We start from the raw sequence: 15,168 nt of genomic DNA, 5'->3' as shown, positions 1-15,168 counted from the left end.
CTAGCTTAGGCCCTGGCAGGAAAGGGTGGGTCGGCCTGCAGCCTTGTGTCCTAGCTTAGGCCCTGGCAGGAAAGGGTGGGTCGGCCTGCAGCCTTGTGTCCTAGCTTAGGCCCTGGCAGGAAAGGGTGGGTCGGCCTGCAGCCTTGTGTCCTGACATAGGCCCTGGCAGGAAAGGGTGGGTCAGCCTGCAGCCTTGTGTCCTAGCTTAGGCCCTGGCAGGAAAGGGTGGGTCAGCCTGCAGCCTTGTGTTCTGACATAGGCCCTGGCAGGAAAGGGTGGGTCGGCCTGCAGCCTTGTGTTCTGACATAGGCCCTGGCAGGAAAGGGTGGGTCGGCCTGCAGCCTTGTGTCCTAGCTTAGGCCCTGGCAGGAAAGGGTGGGTCGGCCTGCAGCCTTGTATCCTAGCTTAGGCCCTGGCAGGAAAGGGTGGGTCGGCCTGCAGCCTTGTGTCCTGACATAGGCCCTGGCAGGAAAGGGTGGGTCAGCCTGCAGCCTTGTATCCTAGCTTAGGCCCTGGCAGGAAAGGGTGGGTCGGCCTGCAGCCTTGTGTCCTAGCTTAGGCCCTGGCAGGAAAGCGTGGGTCGGCCTGCAGCCTTGTGTCCTGACATAGGCCCTGGCAGGAAAGGGTGGGTCGGCCTGCAGCCTTGTGTCCTGACATAGGCCCTGGCAGGAAAGGGTGGGTCAGCCTGCAGCCTTGTGTCCTAGCTTAGGCCCTGGCAGGAAAGGGTGGGTCGGCCTGCAGCCTTGTGTCCTGACATAGGCCCTGGCAGGAAAGGGTGGGTCAGCCTGCAGCCTTGTATCCTAGCTTAAGCCCTGGCAGGAAAGGGTGGGTCGGCCTGCAGCCTTGTGTCCTAGCTTAGGCCCTGGCAGGAAAGGGTGGGTCGGCCTGCAGCCTTGTGTCCTAGCTTAGGCCCTGGCAGGAAAGGGTGGGTCAGCCTGCAGCCTTGTGTTCTGACATAGGCCCTGGCAGGAAAGGGTGGGTCGGCCTGCAGCCTTGTGTCCTAGCTTAGGCCCTGGCAGGAAAGCGTGGGTCGGCCTGCAGCCTTGTGTCCTGACATAGGCCCTGGCAGGAAAGGGTGGGTCGGCCTGCAGCCTTGTGTTCTGACATAGGCCCTGGCAGGAAAGGGTGGGTCGGCCTGCAGCCTTGTGTCCTGACATAGGCCCTGGCAGGAAAGGGTGGGTCAGCCTGCAGCCTTGTGTCCTAACTTAGGCCCTGGCAGGAAAGGGTGGGTCGGCCTGCAGCCTTGTGTTCTGACATAGGTCCTGGCAGGAAAGGGTGGGTCGGCCTGCAGCCTTGTGTCCTAGCTTAGGCCCTGGCAGGAAAGGGTGGGTCCGCCTGCAGCCTTGTGTCCTAGCTTAGGCCCTGGCAGGAAAGCGTGGGTCGGCCTGCAGCCTTGTGTCCTGACATAGGCCCTGGCAGGAAAGGGTGGGACAGCCTGCAGCCTTGTGTCCTGACATAGGCCCTGGCAGGAAAGGGTGGGTCAGCCTGCAGCCTTGTGTCCTGACATAGGCCCTGGCAGGAAAGGGTGGGTCAGCCTGCAGCCTTGTGTCCTAACTTAGGCCCTGGCAGGAAAGGGTGGGTCGGCCTGCAGCCTTGTGTTCTGACATAGGTCCTGGCAGGAAAGGGTGGGTCGGCCTGCAGCCTTGTGTCCTGACATAGGCCCTGGCAGGAAAGGGTGGGTCGGCCTGCAGCCTTGTGTTCTGACATAGGCCCTGGCAGGAAAGGGTGGGACAGCCTGCAGCCTTGTGTCCTGACATAGGCCCTGGCAGGAAAGGGTGGGTCGGCCTGCAGCCTTGTGTCCTAGCTTAGGCCCTGGCAGGAAAGGGTGGGTCAGCCTGCAGCCTTGTATCCTAGCTTAGGCCCTGGCAGGAAAGGGTGGGTCGGCCTGCAGCCTTGTGTCCTGACATAGGCCCTGGCAGGAAAGGGTGGGTCAGCCTGCAGCCTTGTATCCTAGCTTAGGCCCTGGCAGGAAAGGGTGGGTCGGCCTGCAGCCTTGTGTCCTAGCTTAGGCCCTGGCAGGAAAGGGTGGGTCGGCCTGCAGCCTTGTGTCCTAGCTTAGGCCCTGGCAGGAAAGCGTGGGTGGGCCTGCAGCCTTGTGTCCTGACATAGGCCCTGGCAGGAAAGGGTGGGTCGGCCTGCAGCCTTGTGTCCTAGCTTAGGCCCTGGCAGGAAAGGGTGGGTCGGCCTGCAGCCTTGTGTCCTGACATAGGCCCTGGCAGGAAAGGGTGGGTCAGCCTGCAGCCTTGTGTCCTAGCTTAGGCCCTGGCAGGAAAGGGTGGGTCGGCCTGCAGCCTTGTGTCCTAGCTTAGGCCCTGGCAGGAAAGGGTGGGTCGGCCTGCAGCCTTGTGTCCTGACATAGGCCCTGGCAGGAAAGGGTGGGTCAGCCTGCAGCCTTGTATCCTAGCTTAGGCCCTGGCAGGAAAGGGTGGGTCGGCCTGCAGCCTTGTGTCCTAGCTTAGGCCCTGGCAGGAAAGGGTGGGTCGGCCTGCAGCCTTGTGTCCTAGCTTAGGCCCTGGCAGGAAAGGGTGGGTCGGCCTGCAGCCTTGTGTCCTAGCTTAGGCCCTGGCAGGAAAGCGTGGGTCGGCCTGCAGCCTTGTGTCCTGACATAGGCCCTGGCAGGAAAGGGTGGGTCGGCCTGCAGCCTTGTGTCCTGACATAGCCCTGGCAGGAAAGGGTGGGTCGGCCTGCAGCCTTGTGTTCTGACATAGGCCCTGGCAGTAAAGGGTGGGTCGGCCTGCAGCCTTGTGTCCTGACATAGGCCCTGGCAGGAAAGGGTGGGTCGGCCTGCAGCCTTGTGTCCTGACATAAGCCCTGGCAGGAAAGGGTGGGTCAGCCTGCAGCCTTGTGTCCTAGCTTAGGCCCTGGCAGGAAAGGGTGGGTCGGCCTGCAGCCTTGTGTTCTGACATAGGCCCTGGCAGGAAAGGGTGGGTCGGCCTGCAGCCTTGTGTCCTAGCTTAGGCCCTGGCAGGAAAGGGTGGGTCGGCCTGCAGCCTTGTGTCCTAGCTTAGGCCCTGGCAGGAAAGGGTGGGTCGGCCTGCAGCCTTGTGTCCTAGCTTAGGCCCTGGCAGGAAAGGGTGGGTCGGCCTGCAGCCTTGTGTCCTGACATAGGCCCTGGCAGGAAAGGGTGGGTCAGCCTGCAGCCTTGTGTCCTAGCTTAGGCCCTGGCAGGAAAGGGTGGGTCAGCCTGCAGCCTTGTGTTCTGACATAGGCCCTGGCAGGAAAGGGTGGGTCGGCCTGCAGCCTTGTGTTCTGACATAGGCCCTGGCAGGAAAGGGTGGGTCGGCCTGCAGCCTTGTGTCCTGACATAGGCCCTGGCAGGAAAGGGTGGGTCGGCCTGCAGCCTTGTGTCCTGACATAGGCCCTGGCAGGAAAGGGTGGGTCGGCCTGCAGCCTTGTGTCCTGACATAGGCCCTGGCAGGAAAGGGTGGGTCAGCCTGCAGCCTTGTGTCCTAGCTTAGGCCCTGGCAGGAAAGGGTGGGTCAGCCTGCAGCCTTGTGTTCTGACATAGGCCCTGGCAGGAAAGGGTGGGTCGGCCTGCAGCCTTGTGTCCTGACATAGGCCCTGGCAGGAAAGGGTGGGTCAGCCTGCAGCCTTGTGTCCTAGCTTAGGCCCTGGCAGGAAAGGGTGGGTCGGCCTGCAGGCTTGTGTCCTAGCTTAGGCCCTGGTAGGAAAGGGTGGGTCAGCCTGCAGCCTTGTTTCCTAGCTTAGGCCCTGGCAGGAAAGGGTGGGTCGGCCTGCAGCCTTGTGTCCTAGCTTAGGCCCTGGCAGGAAAGGGTGGGTCGGCCTGCAGCCTTGTGTCCTGACATAGGCCCTGGCAGGAAAGGGTGGGTCAGCCTGCAGCCTTGTGTTCTGAAATAGGCCCTGGCAGGAAAGGGTGGGTCGGCCTGCAGCCTTGTGTCCTGACATAGGCCCTGGCAGGAAAGGGTGGGTCAGCCTGCAGCCTTGTGTCCTAGCTTAGGCCCTGGCAGGAAAGGGTGGGTCGGCCTGCAGCCTTGTGTCCTAGCTTAGGCCCTGGCAGGAAAGGGTGGGTCGGCCTGCAGCCTTTTGTCCTGACATAGCCCTGGCAGGAAAGGGTGGGTCGGCCTGCAGCCTTGTGTTCTGACATAGGCCCTGGCAGGAAAGGGTGGGTCGGCCTGCAGCCTTGTGTCCTGACATAGGCCCTGGCAGGAAAGGGTGGGTCGGCCTGCAGCCTTGTGTCCTGACATAGGCCCTGGCAGGAAAGGGTGGGTCAGCCTGCAGCCTTGTGTCCTAGCTTAGGCCCTGGCAGGAAAGGGTGGGTCAGCCTGCAGCCTTGTGTCCTAGCTTAGGCCCTGTCAGGAAAGGGTGGGTCAGCCTGCAGCCTTGTGTCCTAGCTTAGGCCCTGGCAGGAAAGGGTGGGTCGGCCTGCAGCCTTGTGTCCTAGCTTAGGCCCTGGCAGGAAAGCGTGGGTCGGCCTGCAGCCTTGTGTCCTGACATAGGCCCTGGCAGGAAAGGGTGGGTCAGCCTGCAGCCTTGTGTCCTGACATAGGCCCTGGCAGGAAAGGGTGGGTCAGCCTGCAGCCTTGTGTTCTGACATAGGCCCTGGCAGGAAAGGGTGGGTCGGCCTGCAGCCTTGTGTCCTAGCTTAGGCCCTGGCAGGAAAGGGTGGGTCAGCCTGCAGCCTTGTATCCTAGCTTAGGCCCTGGCAGGAAAGGGTGGGTCGGCCTGCAGCCTTGTGTCCTGACATAGGCCCTGGCAGGAAAGGGTGGGTCAGCCTGCAGCCTTGTATCCTAGCTTAGGCCCTGGCAGGAAAGGGTGGGTCGGCCTGCAGCCTTGTGTCCTAGCTTAGGCCCTGGCAGGAAAGGGTGGGTCGGCCTGCAGCCTTGTGTCCTAGCTTAGGCCCTGGCAGGAAAGGGTGGGTCGGCCTGCAGCCTTGTGTCCTGACATAGGCCCTGGCAGGAAAGGGTGGGTCGGCCTACAGCCTTGTGTCCTAGCTTAGGCCCTGGCAGGAAAGGGTGGGTCGGCCTGCAGCCTTGTGTCCTGACATAGGCCCTGGCAGGAAAGGGTGGGTCAGCCTGCAGCCTTGTGTCCTAGCTTAGGCCCTGGCAGGAAAGGGTGGGTCGGCCTGCAGCCTTGTGTCCTAGCTTAGGCCCTGGCAGGAACGGGTGGGTCGGCCTGCAGCCTTGTGTCCTAGCTTAGGCCCTGGCAGGAAAGGGTGGGTCGGCCTGCAGCCTTGTGTCCTGACATAGGCCCTGGCAGGAAAGGGTGGGTCAGCCTGCAGCCTTGTGTCCTAGCTTAGGCCCTGGCAGGAAAGGGTGGGTCAGCCTGCAGCCTTGTGTTCTGACATAGGCCCTGGCAGTAAAGGGTGGGTCGGCCTGCAGCCTTGTGTCCTGACATAGGCCCTGGCAGGAAAGGGTGGGTCGGCCTGCAGCCTTGTGTCCTGACATAAGCCCTGGCAGGAAAGGGTGGGTCAGCCTGCAGCCTTGTGTCCTAGCTTAGGCCCTGGCAGGAAAGGGTGGGTCGGCCTGCAGCCTTGTGTTCTGACATAGGCCCTGGCAGGAAAGGGTGGGTCGGCCTGCAGCCTTGTGTCCTAGCTTAGGCCCTGGCAGGAAAGGGTGGGTCGGCCTGCAGCCTTGTGTCCTAGCTTAGGCCCTGGCAGGAAAGGGTGGGTCGGCCTGCAGCCTTGTGTCCTAGCTTAGGCCCTGGCAGGAAAGGGTGGGTCGGCCTGCAGCCTTGTGTCCTGACATAGGCCCTGGCAGGAAAGGGTGGGTCAGCCTGCAGCCTTGTGTCCTAGCTTAGGCCCTGGCAGGAAAGGGTGGGTCAGCCTGCAGCCTTGTGTTCTGACATAGGCCCTGGCAGGAAAGGGTGGGTCGGCCTGCAGCCTTGTGTTCTGACATAGGCCCTGGCAGGAAAGGGTGGGTCGGCCTGCAGCCTTGTGTCCTGACATAGGCCCTGGCAGGAAAGGGTGGGTCAGCCTGCAGCCTTGTGTTCTGACATAGGCCCTGGCAGGAAAGGGTGGGTCGGCCTGCAGCCTTGTGTTCTGACATAGGCCCTGGCAGGAAAGGGTGGGTCGGCCTGCAGCCTTGTGTCCTGACATAGGCCCTGGCAGGAAAGGGTGGGTCAGCCTGCAGCCTTGTGTCCTAGCTTAGGCCCTGGCAGGAAAGGGTGGGTCAGCCTGCAGCCTTGTGTTCTGACATAGGCCCTGGCAGGAAAGGGTGGGTCGGCCTGCAGCCTTGTGTCCTGACATAGGCCCTGGCAGGAAAGGGTGGGTCGGCCTGCAGCCTTGTGTCCTGACATAGGCCCTGGCAGGAAAGGGTGGGTCAGCCTGCAGCCTTGTGTCCTAGCTTAGGCCCTGGCAGGAAAGGGTGGGTCAGCCTGCAGCCTTGTGTTCTGACATAGGCCCTGGCAGGAAAGGGTGGGTCGGCCTGCAGCCTTGTGTCCTGACATAGGCCCTGGCAGGAAAGGGTGGGTCAGCCTGCAGCCTTGTGTCCTAGCTTAGGCCCTGGCAGGAAAGGGTGGGTCGGCCTGCAGGCTTGTGTCCTAGCTTAGGCCCTGGTAGGAAAGGGTGGGTCAGCCTGCAGCCTTGTTTCCTAGCTTAGGCCCTGGCAGGAAAGGGTGGGTCGGCCTGCAGCCTTGTGTCCTAGCTTAGGCCCTGGCAGGAAAGGGTGGGTCGGCCTGCAGCCTTGTGTCCTGACATAGGCCCTGGCAGGAAAGGGTGGGTCAGCCTGCAGCCTTGTGTTCTGAAATAGGCCCTGGCAGGAAAGGGTGGGTCGGCCTGCAGCCTTGTGTCCTGACATAGGCCCTGGCAGGAAAGGGTGGGTCAGCCTGCAGCCTTGTGTCCTAGCTTAGGCCCTGGCAGGAAAGGGTGGGTCGGCCTGCAGCCTTGTGTCCTAGCTTAGGCCCTGGCAGGAAAGGGTGGGTCGGCCTGCAGCCTTTTGTCCTGACATAGCCCTGGCAGGAAAGGGTGGGTCGGCCTGCAGCCTTGTGTTCTGACATAGGCCCTGGCAGGAAAGGGTGGGTCGGCCTGCAGCCTTGTGTCCTGACATAGGCCCTGGCAGGAAAGGGTGGGTCGGCCTGCAGCCTTGTGTCCTGACATAGGCCCTGGCAGGAAAGGGTGGGTCAGCCTGCAGCCTTGTGTCCTAGCTTAGGCCCTGGCAGGAAAGGGTGGGTCAGCCTGCAGCCTTGTGTCCTAGCTTAGGCCCTGTCAGGAAAGGGTGGGTCAGCCTGCAGCCTTGTGTCCTAGCTTAGGCCCTGGCAGGAAAGGGTGGGTCGGCCTGCAGCCTTGTGTCCTAGCTTAGGCCCTGGCAGGAAAGCGTGGGTCGGCCTGCAGCCTTGTGTCCTGACATAGGCCCTGGCAGGAAAGGGTGGGTCAGCCTGCAGCCTTGTGTCCTGACATAGGCCCTGGCAGGAAAGGGTGGGTCAGCCTGCAGCCTTGTGTTCTGACATAGGCCCTGGCAGGAAAGGGTGGGTCGGCCTGCAGCCTTGTGTCCTAGCTTAGGCCCTGGCAGGAAAGGGTGGGTCAGCCTGCAGCCTTGTATCCTAGCTTAGGCCCTGGCAGGAAAGGGTGGGTCGGCCTGCAGCCTTGTGTCCTGACATAGGCCCTGGCAGGAAAGGGTGGGTCAGCCTGCAGCCTTGTATCCTAGCTTAGGCCCTGGCAGGAAAGGGTGGGTCGGCCTGCAGCCTTGTGTCCTAGCTTAGGCCCTGGCAGGAAAGGGTGGGTCGGCCTGCAGCCTTGTGTCCTAGCTTAGGCCCTGGCAGGAAAGGGTGGGTCGGCCTGCAGCCTTGTGTCCTGACATAGGCCCTGGCAGGAAAGGGTGGGTCGGCCTACAGCCTTGTGTCCTAGCTTAGGCCCTGGCAGGAAAGGGTGGGTCGGCCTGCAGCCTTGTGTCCTGACATAGGCCCTGGCAGGAAAGGGTGGGTCAGCCTGCAGCCTTGTGTCCTAGCTTAGGCCCTGGCAGGAAAGGGTGGGTCGGCCTGCAGCCTTGTGTCCTAGCTTAGGCCCTGGCAGGAACGGGTGGGTCGGCCTGCAGCCTTGTGTCCTAGCTTAGGCCCTGGCAGGAAAGGGTGGGTCGGCCTGCAGCCTTGTGTCCTGACATAGGCCCTGGCAGGAAAGGGTGGGTCAGCCTGCAGCCTTGTGTCCTAGCTTAGGCCCTGGCAGGAAAGGGTGGGTCAGCCTGCAGCCTTGTGTTCTGACATAGGCCCTGGCAGGAAAGGGTGGGTCGGCCTGCAGCCTTGTGTTCTGACATAGGCCCTGGCAGGAAAGGGTGGGTCGGCCTGCAGCCTTGTGTCCTGACATAGGCCCTGGCAGGAAAGGGTGGGTCGGCCTGCAGCCTTGTGTCCTGACATAGGCCCTGGCAGGAAAGGGTGGGTCGGCCTGCAGCCTTGTGTCCTGACATAGGCCCTGGCAGGAAAGGGTGGGTCAGCCTGCAGCCTTGTGTCCTAGCTTAGGCCCTGGCAGGAAAGGGTGGGTCAGCCTGCAGCCTTGTGTCCTAGCTTAGGCCCTGGCAGGAAAGCGTGGGTCGGCCTGCAGCCTTGTGTTCTGACATAGGCCCTGGCAGGAAAGGGTGGGTCGGCCTGCAGCCTTGTGTCCTGACATAGGCCCTGGCAGGAAAGGGTGGGTCGGCCTGCAGCCTTGTGTCCTAGCTTAGGCCCTGGCAGGAAAGGGTGGGTCGGCCTGCAGCCTTGTGTTCTGACATAGGCCCTGGCAGGAAAGGGTGGGTCGGCCTGCAGCCTTGTGTCCTGACATAGGCCCTGGCCTGAAAGGGTGGTTCAGCCTGCAGCCTTGTGTCCTGACATAGGCCCTGGCAGGAAAGGGTGGGTCGGCCTGCAGCCTTGTGTTCTGACATAGGCCCTGGCAGGAAAGGGTGGGTCGGCCTGCAGCCTTGTGTCCTGACATAGGCCCTGGCAGGAAAGGGTGGGTCAGCCTGCAGCCTTGTGTCCTGACATAGGCCCTGGCAGGAAAGGGTGGGTCAGCCTGCAGCCTTGTGTTCTGACATAGGCCCTGGCAGGAAAGGGTGGGTCGGCCTGCAGCCTTGTGTCCTGACATAGGCCCTGGCAGGAAAGGGTGGGTCAGCCTGCAGCCTTGTGTCCTGACATAGGCCCTGGCAGGAAAGGGTGGGTCAGTCTGCAGCCTTGTGTCCTGACATAGGCCCTGGCAGGAAAGGGTGGGTCAGCCTGCAGCCTTGTGTCCTGACATAGGCCCTGGCAGGAAAGGGTGGGTCGGCCTGCAGCCTTGTGTCCTGACATAGGCCCTGGCAGGAAAGGGTGGGTCAGCTTGCAGCCTTGTGTCCTAGCTTAGGCCCTGGCAGGAAAGGGTGGGTCAGCCTGCAGCCTTGTGTCCTGACATAGGCCCTGGCAGGAAAGGGTGGGTCGGCCTGCAGCCTTGTGTCCTAGCTTAGGCCCTGGCAGGAAAGGGTGGGTCGGCCTGCAGCCTTGTGTCCTGACATAGGCCCTGGCAGGAAAGGGTGGGTCAGCCTGCAGCCTTGTGTTCTGACATAGGCCCTGGCAGGAAAGGGTGGGTCGGCCTGCAGCCTTGTGTCCTAGCTTAGGCCCTGGCAGGAAAGGGTGGGTCGGCCTGCAGCCTTGTGTCCTGACATAGGCCCTGGCAGGAAAGGGTGGGTCAGCCTGCAGCCTTGTGTCCTAGCTTAGGCCCTGGCAGGAAAGGGTGGGTCGGCCTGCAGGCTTGTGTCCTAGCTTAGGCCCTGGTAGGAAAGGGTGGGTCAGCCTGCAGCCTTGTGTCCTAGCTTAGGCCCTGGCAGGAAAGGGTGGGTCGGCCTGCAGCCTTGTGTCCTAGCTTAGGCCCTGGCAGGAAAGGGTGGGTCGGCCTGCAGCCTTGTGTCCTAGCTTAGGCCCTGGCAGGAAAGGGTGGGTCGGCCTGCAGCCTTGTGTCCTGACATAGGCCCTGGCAGGAAAGGGTGGGTCAGCCTGCAGCCTTGTGTCCTGACATAGGCCCTGGCAGGAAAGGGTGGGTCAGCCTGCAGCCTTGTGTCCTGACATAGGCCCTGGCAGGAAAGGGTGGGTCAGCCTGCAGCCTTGTGTCCTAGCTTAGGCCCTGGCAGGAAAGGGTGGGTCAGCCTGCAGCCTTGTGTTCTGACATAGGCCCTGGCAGGAAAGGGTGGGTCAGCCTGCAGCCTTGTGTCCTGACATAGGCCCTGGCAGGAAAGGGTGGGTCAGCCTGCAGCCTTGTGTCCCGACATAGGCCCTGGCAGGAAAGGGTGGGTCGGCCTACAGCCTTGTGTCCTGACATAGGCCCTGGCAGGAAAGGGTGGGTCGGCCTGCAGCCTTGTGTCCTGACATAGGCCCTGGCAGGAAAGGGTGGGTCAGCCTGCAGCCTTGTGTCCTGACATAGGCCCTGAGAGAAAAGGGTGGGTCGGCCTGCAGCCTTCCAGGCCAATTGCAGGCCCTGAGTAAAACTTTGACAGGAAGTCCTTTCAGTATAATTTGGGCATTAGAGGCCCACAAAATGATAATTTCTTTTTCCACAAAACTCTCTGATACACTATTTACAATTAAGTAAGTTCCATATATTTTGACATTTTACAGCCCTGGAAATTTACATATAATGATTGTTATGCCCAGATTCCAAGATTCCCAAAATACCACACTGGGAGCCAGTTCGATGCAAAAGCAGAAGGTCCTTTTATTTTTGGGCTAGCTAGACCGACCCCGTTCCCGGCCGGCCTGACCCTGCTCCCAGCCAGCCCCGGCGACAGGAAGAGAGTCCCCTCCCATGGGAAAATCCGGCTTTAATAGGGGGGTGACACAAGGGGATTGTGGGCCCTGCCGATTGGCCAGGCGTGAGCCGGGTCTTGTTACACAGGATGTGGTCATATCTATGGTGCGCACTTCCCTTGATTGTCATTGGTTAGTTTAAAATCCCGGGCGCAGCCAGCAGAGGCCTGGGCTTCCGGGAAGAAGGCTACACGTGGCCCCAACATGGAGGATACAGGCCAGATGGAGGGGAGGGCATAGCCCTCACCCTTTCAATGATCAGCAAAGTGAGAGATGAAAAGAATTTTTAGGCTTTTAAAGATGTAACTAATTTCTGTCTAGAAGACAAACCAATTCAAAAAGTGATGGTTTTATTGTTCTATAGGACATTAGCCAGATTGTATCTAATTTAGCAGTTTTACTTCAGCTTTCATCTGTGGCAATCTCCTTTGAACAGCCTTATCATCCTGCCAGTCCCTTCACTGAGTTAAACAGAACTTTTGCATCTGCTATTATGTATTTGAATAAGAATTATGTATTTCACACATGTAAAATTTTGTTTTGACACAATAAAACAAAAGATCATTTGATTCTTCCCTGGAACACAGAAAAGCACAAACTTGAATCATTGGTGTGGCTTCGGCTAATTTTCCAAATATTGTTAATAAAATTCATGTAGGGCCCTTCGCAGAGCCAAGAATTCTCTCTTTCAGGCCTACATATTCAGCATCTCCAAGGAGGAGGCCTGTTATTCTGTGTTTTGTTTTGTTTTTTAAATACTCACCATAAGATATTTTTTCACTGTTTTTAAGAGAGAGTGGACCGGAGGGAGAGGGAGAGGAAGAGGGAAAGGGAGAAGGAAAAAAAGAGGGAGAGGGATAGGGAGAGGGAGAAGGAGAGGGAGAGAGAGAGGGTCCACTTGCAGCTGAGGGCAGGCCCTCACCAGCAGTCCAGCCTCTGCACGTGAGCTGCAGAGGAAACACCTTTTCTTACTGCTCACTGGCTAAGCTCCCCGTACACTACTCGCAGTGTTCTTGGTAACTTGGGTAATAAGAATCCAAGAAGGTGATCTAGGGTTTTTCCACCTCACGCCTGGAGGAAAAAACGAAGGTCTGCTGCTGGAGGGGCTAATAAATGTCATATCCTGCCCTAGCCAGTTTGGCTCAGTGGATAGAGCTTCGGCCTGCCGACCGCAGGGTCCAGGTTTGATTCTGATCAAGGGCATGTACCTAGGTTACAGGCTCCTCCCTGGCCGGGGCCCAGGTCAGGGCTCATGCAGGAGGCAACTAATCGCAGTGTCCCTCTCACATTGATGTTTCTCTCTGTCTTTCCCTCTCTCTTCCACACTCTCTAAAAATCGATGGAAAAATATCCTCAGGTGAAGCTAAAAAGAAAGAAAGAAAGAAATGTCATATCCTATGAAAGAGACATCTTGAAAATGTCTAAAGAAAGTTGTCATTTTTTTTGTGGTGAAGGGACTGGAGTCCATGTTGATGAAAACACCTTGGCAGCTGTGGCAGCCAGCAGTGGCAGCAGCAGAGCTTTCCCCTGATCAGCCAGGTTGCCTCCTGCAGAGGGAGGCTTACTGATGCCTTAGGCCCACAGGGAGAGGGCTTTTCTTGTTGTTCTCTTTCTAATTCTTTAATTTGTAGGGTTAAATAGTTTATTTTTAACCTTTTTTTTTTTTTTTTTTTTGAGGCAGGCCTGTAGTGTTATGAACTTCCCTCTTAGGACTGCTTTGCTGTGTCCCAAAGATTTTGGGTTGCTGTGTGTTCATTTTCATTTGTCTCCAGGAAGTTTTTGGTTCCTTTCTTGATCTCATTGGTAACTCATTTGTTGTTTAGTAACATGCTCCAGGTGTTTGAATATTTTTGAGTGGTTTTACTGTAGTTGATTCCTAATTTTATTCCACTGTGATCTGAGAAGATGCTTGATATGATTTCAATCTTCTTGAACTTGTAGAGACTTGTTTTGTGTCCTAACCTGTGGTCTATCTTTGTGAATGACCCATGTGCACTTGAGAAGAATGTATATTTTGCAGCTTTGAGGTGAAATGTTCTATACTGAATGTCAATTAAATCCATCTGATCCAGTGTGTCCTTTAGAGTCACTGTTTCCTTGTTAATTTTTTGTCTGGAAGATCTATCCAGTGAAGTGAGCAGGGTGTTAAAGTCTCATACTATGACTGTATTTGTGGTCAGTATATTTCTTAAAGTCCTCTAGAACTTCTAAAAATATATATTTAGGTGATTCTATATTGGGTGCATATATGTTTACCAGGGTTATATCCTCTTTTTGGATCGATCCCTTTAGTATAATGTAGTGACATTTGTTGTCTCTTGTGATGGACTTCATTTTGAAGTCTATTTTTTCAGATATGAACATTGCTATCTCAGCTTTTTTTCTTTTCCATTCACATAGAAATTTTTTTTTCATCCTTTCACTCTCATCCTGTGTGAGTCTTTTGTTCTGAGGTGGGTTCTTGTAGAGAGCATATAATTGGGTCATATTTTTGTATCCATACAGTTACCCTATGTCTTTTGGTTGGAGCATTTAATCCATTTACATTTAGATTATTATTGATAGGTACTTATTTATTGCCATTTTAATTCTGTATGCCTATGTTTCTCTCTGTGTTTCTTCTCATTACAGCAGTCCCTTTAGCATTTCTAGTAGTGCTGGTTTGGTGGTGATAAACTCTTTCAGCCTTTTTTTTTTTTTTGGTCTGGGAAGCTCTTTATTTCACCATCTATTTTGAATGATAGCCTTGCTGAATATAGTAATCTTAGTTTCAGATCCTTGCTTTTCATTACCTTGAGTACTTCATGCCATTCCCTATTAGCTTGTAGAGTTTCTGATGAGAAATCAGTTGACAACCTTATGTATCAGTTTGCTTTTCTCTTGTTGCCTTTAAGATATTCTCTTTGTCTTTAATTTTTGGTATTTTAATTATGCTGGGCATGGGCCTGTTTGGGTTTTCTTGCTTGGCACTCCCTGTGTCTCCTGAACTTGTGTGACTTTTTCCTTCACCAGGTTAGGGAAGTTTCCTGCCATTATTTCTTCAGACACATTTTCTAATCCTTGTTCACTTGAGCCCAGCTTCTGGCTGAGTGGCACTCCCCTTGTGGGAGCACACTGACCACCAGGGGGCAGGTCCTGCATTGAATGTCTGCCCCATGGTGGTCAGTGCACATCATAGCAACCGGTCATTCTGCCATTCGGTCAATTGCCTTTTATTATATAGGATTGTTATGTTTCATATCCCACAGCTTCCTTAGCTGTTATACTGTTTTTTAATTGTTTTTTTCCTCTTTGGTTCTCCAATTGAGTTATTTTTTCTACCCTATCTTCTAATTAACTGATTCAATTCTCAGCTTCCCCTAATCCAGTGGTTCTCAACCTTCTGGCCTTTTAAATACAGTTCCTCATGTTGTGGTGACCCCCAACCATAAAATTATTTTTGTTGCTACTTCATAACTGTAATGTTGCTACTGTTATGAATCGTAATGTAAATATCTGATATGCAGGATGGTCTTAGGCAACCCCTGTGAAAGAGTCGTTTGACCGCCAAAGGGGTCGTGACCCACAGGTTGAGAACCACTGCCCTAATCTGTTGTGTATTCCTTCCACTGTGTTCTCTATTAGTGCTGAATCATTCTTCATAGTTACTATATCTTTTCTCATGCTGCTGAGCATTTTGCCATCATTATTCTGAACTCTCTGTCTGATAAATTTATTATCTCCATTTCATTTAGCTTTTCTTCTAGAGAATTCTCTTATTCTTTCTTTTTTTTTTCTCCCCATTTTGGCTGCCTGTTTGGGTTTGTAACAATGTATTAGGTAGCTCTACATACCAGTGTCAAACGCTGTTTCTGACTAATTAGATAAGGCAAAAGCTCAAAGCCTCCAGAGCCTTGCCTCTGCCTGCAGACTGATTGGATCCTATCTTGAGTAGCTTCAGGTAATTGTCCATAGGTGGGGCAAGAGGTTTTCTAACAGGGAGGGGCAATTGCTTATGCCTGGAGGCTATTTGTTATTCTAAGTCTCCCAATGGGCCTCAGAAACTCCACAGGGTGGGGCAAAGGGTTTTCCAATAGGGTGGGGTAACTGTTTCACTCCCTGGCCAAAACTGCCAGGATAGCAATGTTTTGCCTGAGAAAGATGTCCTCTGCAGTGTGAGGGAATGACTCAGCACAGGAAACCAGGGTGTTTGCCCTCTGAGCTCTAACTCTAGAGCCCCCAACCCTGGCTTCTGCTCACACAGTTCCAGTCCATTCTGCCCTTCCTCTGACAGAGCCCAAGGTGAATGGCTGCACATGAAATTTTGTGCTTTGTCCCTTTAAGAGGGTGCCTGCATTTTCAGCCATCTTTTCCTGGCAGATAGCAACCCTGCTGCTTTTCCCAGCCAGATGTTTATCTGGATGCCTTTCTCCGTTCTGGTGCTCTCTGCTGGTGGGCCCAGCTTGGGGTTTAGACCCCAGAGTTCTTAGTGGCAACACC

The 15,168-nt window shown here is 56.2% G+C and overlaps 1 long non-coding RNA gene across 1 annotated transcript in view; it reads left to right on the top strand.

Moving 5' to 3' along the window:
• LOC138996765 (uncharacterized) overlaps positions 1–15,168 on the top strand; it is a 39,963-nt gene that overhangs the window by 22,832 nt on the left and 1,963 nt on the right. The window lies entirely within an intron of this gene.

This window comes from Myotis yumanensis, unplaced genomic scaffold (assembly GCF_028538775.1).
Source record: "Myotis yumanensis isolate MYYU_CA2020_CCGP unplaced genomic scaffold, mMyoYum1.0.hap1 SCAF_18, whole genome shotgun sequence".
NCBI lineage: Eukaryota > Metazoa > Chordata > Mammalia > Chiroptera > Vespertilionidae > Myotis > Myotis yumanensis.
Note: the sequence above shows the minus strand (reverse complement) of the source record. Positions and strands in the feature narration are given on the sequence as shown.